The 5,773-nt window shown below is 32.7% G+C and overlaps 1 long non-coding RNA gene across 2 annotated transcripts; it reads left to right on the top strand.

Moving 5' to 3' along the window:
* The first annotated feature begins 1,056 nt into the window (after positions 1-1,056).
* LOC147517336 (uncharacterized) lies at positions 1,057-4,740 on the top strand. Of its 2 annotated transcripts, none has more exons than XR_015211417.1 (9): positions 1,057-1,256; positions 1,333-1,407; positions 1,520-1,601; positions 1,696-1,816; positions 2,132-2,255; positions 2,482-2,684; positions 3,168-3,217; positions 3,705-3,770; positions 4,429-4,740. It is a non-coding gene; the product is annotated as an uncharacterized LOC147517336 (long non-coding RNA). The 2 variants fall into 2 exon arrangements; XR_015211416.1 differs by having other exon boundaries at positions 1,520-1,609.
* The last annotated feature ends 1,033 nt before the right edge of the window (positions 4,741-5,773 follow it).

Raw genomic sequence — 5,773 nt, 5'->3', positions numbered from 1 at the left:
GTGGTTGTGTTGCTTCAATATCCCAAAGTAACAAACACAAAGAAGGTTTTGCCAAAATTCTTTGCGACATGGTGTTCATAGACGTGTAGAGATAGCACCAAAGATAAAAGACGACAACATAATTTGTGCCTTCATGGCTAGCTGGAGCGTATATCATATTCATATTTTGTAATCATATATATATATATATATATATATATATATATATATATATATATATATATATATATATATATATATTTTTTTGTAGTTTATTTTAAATTATTTTATTTTTTAATATCGGAAACTAAATCATTAGGAGGGTGTATATACATGCTAGGGATACATATTGCCAAAACATGTGTAATGTATAAAGTTGGTGGACAAGCACGTTTAATGTATCATATTAGTCAAAATTGTTTCGGTTGGATGAATTTTTCACAAGTACTTTTTGTTTTTGTTTTATTTCTTGAAATTGTGAAAAATACATGAATTAAAATATATATGTTCAAGACAAAAAACTGTACCAAAATCATAAAATAATGAATCAATAACTATTATTTAAATAAGAGACAAACATAGAGATGATGTTTGTTAAAACTGTGGCTAGGAGAAAATATTAGTGAATCTAAACAAGAAAAAATAATAATAAATAAATAAATAATATTAAAAAAATCAATCCAAATCAAAAAATTCAAAAACAATCCGTGCCAAAGGCACAGGCATTACCTAGTCTAATATAACAAGGGAGGAAAGTTTTATGACCAACTGCTAGGATTCATTTTAAGAGGGTATAAATTAAGGGTCGAGATGAGTGTCAAGATTACGGCCCATATTAGATGAGTTGGATTATAAATTAATTAGATTCTAAATTGTGAGATTAAACAAACAAATTCGTTTCTTTTTCTTTGCGACTATTTAATAGTGAAAACCCTTCGTATCTACTTTCGTTCTCTCTCCCATAAGTGCCAGCAAAGTGTGTGAGTAGGATTAGGAATTAATTTGGGATATTAATTATGAAAATTGGAGAAAACCCTTCACTTTCTCTCCCCCACCATTCTGTTCTCCCACAATTAGAAAAAAAAAAAAAAAAAAAAAAACCTTTGCCACTTCACATTCTCCAAACTACCTCTCACTGTGAATTCTTTGTCACCCCTCCACGATTCTATTAAAAGGACCAAGCTGTTGTCTCTGTGGATTGTTTGTTTCTGATCAACACTGTTTTGCTCTTTCTGATCCGTTTGTTTCATAAACTCGAAACTCAAAAAACTGTTGTGGTAGGTAAATAAAAACTTATGCAGTTCTTATGTTTTGATGGGTTACTGAATTTGCTTGGATTCCTTCTTATTGCAGATTTGAAGTGTCGTTGAATTCCAGATATGAACTTACTGAAGATCCTCTAATAATCTCCGTTCATTTCTATTTTAAGTTGACCTTACTGAATTTTCGTTCTTGAGGACTGCAATCCATTACCTATGTGAATTGTTTTATGGTTTGAATTTGTGTAAATCCAAATCATGCTTATTAATTTGCCTTATAGGTGTCTGAATAAATGTCTAGAAAAAGAAAAAAGAAAAGGCAATCACTCCCTAAGATGATTATGTGATTTGGAAGATGCTCAAGTACGTGAGTAAGTCATTCTTCGGTGTAGTTGCATCTATTCATCCATTTATTTGTATGTTTGGTTGTTTTGCTAACTTCTGGCAATCTGGCTAGGGACGTGGGATGTAGCCTATGCTGCAACTCCTGGAAAACTAAAGTACTTTTGCTCAACTAACACGGCTCACTTTGCAAATATGCAACAATTTTAAGCATAACTTCCAAATCTATGCATTAGGTATTTTCTTATTGGAATGAATTGCTTGGTTTTGAACATCAATGTTTACAATATTTAGTATCATTTTCCATCTCATCTCTTTCTTATACATGGTTTTGTATGAAGGCCGGTATTATCTTAATATACTTTGTATGAAGCATTTTTTTGGCATTGATATGTAGTGATGATCTTATATTCTTATGGCAACATCTCTGTTCATTTGTGTAGTCAAGTTATCATTTATGTAGGAAAATTTGCACACTAATTGTTTATGACCACCAAGTAAGCTAGAATGATAAAATTGTAAACTGAATCTCTGTAGTCAATTTTATGCAGATCGTCACGAATACTGCAGTTTTTTATTGTGTTTTGGCCTTTGGGTTCCAAGGTATAACAAACTCTGAAAGCGATTCAGCAGCCAATCTCTGAGGAGTTCTTCTAAAATAACAGTTTTCATAAGGTTTGCAATTCTATTGTACTATGTAGTAGTTGCATTTTATCTAATTTCTCTTCACTATAGCAATGAACATTCAACATTTTTTTTTTAATCTTAAGTTAATTATTTGATTTGGCTTGATATAAAAAACACATGGATAAAAACACACTTATGGGGATTTCAAAATATCATAAAGTTTAATTTTGAGATTGAGCTTAAACTACCCACACATGACAATTGGCTTTTGCAGTTTCATGTTTTCTATTGGTTATTTGGAAGCAAATTGAATTTGATCTTTCAGAGACGTAAAAGAGTAGGTATGCCATTGATTCCTTGCGTCTTATCGACCAATTCAAGCTGGCTGGTGGGGACATCTTTATTGGTGGCTGGCGGGAACATCTCTCTCACTTTCAAGCTTGAATTGTATAACAAAATTATAAATGACCTTTTCCGGTAAGCTTTTCAAAGGTTGTTTTGATCCAACTTTAGCATTCACTCGCTAATATTCAACATGTATCTATTTTTTGCCAGACTAATTTATACTTCTTTATAATAATGCTACCACCTAATCGTCGTCCTAAAATCTGTCCCGAAAAATGAGAGTTTGATTGGACTACCAGTATTCAATTGGACTATAGTTTGATTGGACTTTGTTGTGTGTAGAGATGATAATTGATTCTTATCAGTGGCTAATAGAAAAACATTATTACTATTTGTTTATTATTAACTGTTTTACATTCTTTTTTTGTTAATTCGTAATTGACATTTGTTATCTCAACTTTTTGTCGGGTACGTACTAAGTATGGTTTGAAGCTCAAGTTCAGAAGTTCCACTATTTGATCCTTATATGTATATTTTTTTCTAATAGAATTCTTAGACTGATATTCTTTTGTTTCCATTTGGAACTTTTCTTATTTATGTATTATTCATCCCCAGAAAGGAAAGCACCAAAGCTTGATAATCTCTTAAAGCGCTTTCTCTCTCAGGTACGTCTTTGCACATGATTTTATGCTCCTTTTTTTATGTTTCTATTTTATTGAACTAATATAGTAGTGGTGAAAAAAAAATGGATTTTGTATGCGAGGATGCTAGATTACTTATTTAAATATATTAAGCTTTATATTTTCATTGTTATGTTTATGTCATGGGAGTGGAGTACACTATTGGCAAAGATTGTTACAAGCAATTGACTGAACCAGACTTAGAAACTGCACAACCTGCGTTTAATAATCACCAATATTAGTTGTCAAATATGACACTGAGATCTAAGTTGGCCCAAGGCACCTTGACGCTAAGAGGGTTTGTTTTGTTTTCTTTTTTTTTTACCCTGACTAAGGTTGCCTCAGCTAAGGGTAAAGTTTTGTCAAGACTACTTATTGGCTTTATTATGGTTTAACACACTTTATTAATTTTAATCCCTCCCCTTTTTTTTATTTTCCTTGATGCATGACGTTTTTGGAAATTTTATTGCAGTTGTCGTTCTTCATAGTGGGAGAAGTTACACCTGATTAATGTATCTATCTACTTCCCTTGGAAAAGGTATTCGACCATACCCCAAACTATTTTTTCTCTTTGGAAATATTTTGTTGATTATTTATCTACAATCCTTTTTAGTTTTGCATTATGTATATGTAGATTAGTTAACTAAATAATTTTAAGTGGGGTTGAAATGCTAAATCAGTATAGATTATGTGTATCTTAGTGATATTTGACTCCGTATAGTTTAGCTGTTAGGCTAGAATCGACATCGGCGTTTCATTGTTAGATGATTAGATGTTTTTGAACTATTTGTTACTAAAATATGATGTGCATTTGCTTCGAGAAATTTGAAGAGTCAACTTTAGCTTAGGTTAATTTTAATTATCTATACCTCATTTCAACTTTTTTGCATATAGATATGGTTGTTTAAACTTTGTTGTCATCAACATTTACAGACCAAATATTTGTTAGAATGTTACCTATTTCATTTTAAAGAGTTGGTATACTGTCATTTAAAAACGGTTTGTTCATATTATTGAATTTTAAACTCTGCCATTATTTGTCTTTGGCTTTGAAGCACTCTTTATGGTGCTATGAAGTGAGAAAGTAATCATTGATAAACAAGAAAATCAAGAAATAAAAATGAGAGATAATGCGGTGGTTAGGTGGAAATGGTATATTCTCATATCCTAATTATTTGTTTTGGTCATTGTTTCAGGTTTGAATATTTTGGTCTTCACAGGCAAGTTGTTGTCAAAGGTAGTTGACTTCAAGCTTAAGGGCGGCAAGAACAGGCTTTGCTAGATAAAGCCGCACAAGAGAAGATACTTGAAGCATTGGATGAAAATGCAAACTGTGGGAGGCTTTATGGTTAGCCTTTGGTATGCAAAGAACTACTATTTCAAATTCAAGTTCAAGGTAGGAGCATAGGCGCAAGTAATTTGCTAACTTCAAATTTCATAGAATATTATAATATGAGATTTGTCTGGAAAAATATTTAACTTGCAATAAAATATATATGTATGTCCAATTCTAATTGCAACAGACATCGACTAGATTATATAGTTCAAGTGTGTGAACACAAAATCACAAAGCAAAGCTAAAGCATTTCATAGGAATCCATTCACTATTTTGAAACAAGTTCATGACAAAACAACTGGCAATAATAATTAAGGGAGGGTTAAGAGGAATATTAAAATCAAAGATCGAATGGGTGCGATCAAAATTAAAGTCAGTTTGGACTTGGAGCCTCCGTGCCAAAGGCACGGGCATTAGCTAGTTTTTATAATAGAAGACGTATGACAAGACCACAATATATATATGGCATGGGCATTAGCTAGTTTTTATATTGTGGTCTTGTCGTACGTCTTCTATTATAAAAACTAGCTAATGCCCGTGCCATATATATATATATATACCACACACATCTCGTATCTCGGCGCACACACACACATCTCGGAGCACACACAGATATCGAGGCACACACACACATCTCAGATTTGGATCAACGGCGAGATAAACAGAAATGATCTCTGTACCGGTTGTAGAGATCTCGAATCCTTTTAACATTTGCAACACTAGTGTCAGAATCTGCAAACGTACAATGGCATTAGCTAAAATCTTATACAAGTCTCGATCATTTTTCGCAAAAAGAAAATAAAAAAAATAACAAAATGAAGCATATCATACCATAACCAAAGTGATGGAAGGGTTATTGATGAGAAGAACTCAACCGAATCGAACCTCCCAACTTTGGTTCTACGGTTCGATGGCAATATTAAGTTCCGCAAAACACCTGATGAATGAAGTACAAACCATTAATTTCTTCCTGTTAGTTGCTATTCCAATAGAAGAAAACGCACGAAATCCTCCTTTGTGTTTGGCCAAGGTGGAGGAATAGTTCTTAAAGAAAATGGTACGTGGGAAAAACGTTAAGACCCGGTGGTGTTGTGAATGAGTGGAAATGGATTGCCGAAGAAGTTTCATCGAGGGAGAGTTTGGCATCATTTTAAATCCGCTCCTTTGCATGTTTACTCGTTTGTCATGTAATGTAAACCATGAAA

Source organism: Coptis chinensis, chromosome 2 (assembly GCF_015680905.1).
Source record: "Coptis chinensis isolate HL-2020 chromosome 2, ASM1568090v1, whole genome shotgun sequence".
Classification (NCBI taxonomy): domain Eukaryota; kingdom Viridiplantae; phylum Streptophyta; class Magnoliopsida; order Ranunculales; family Ranunculaceae; genus Coptis; species Coptis chinensis.
This window is presented reverse-complemented; position numbering and strand designations above follow the sequence as displayed.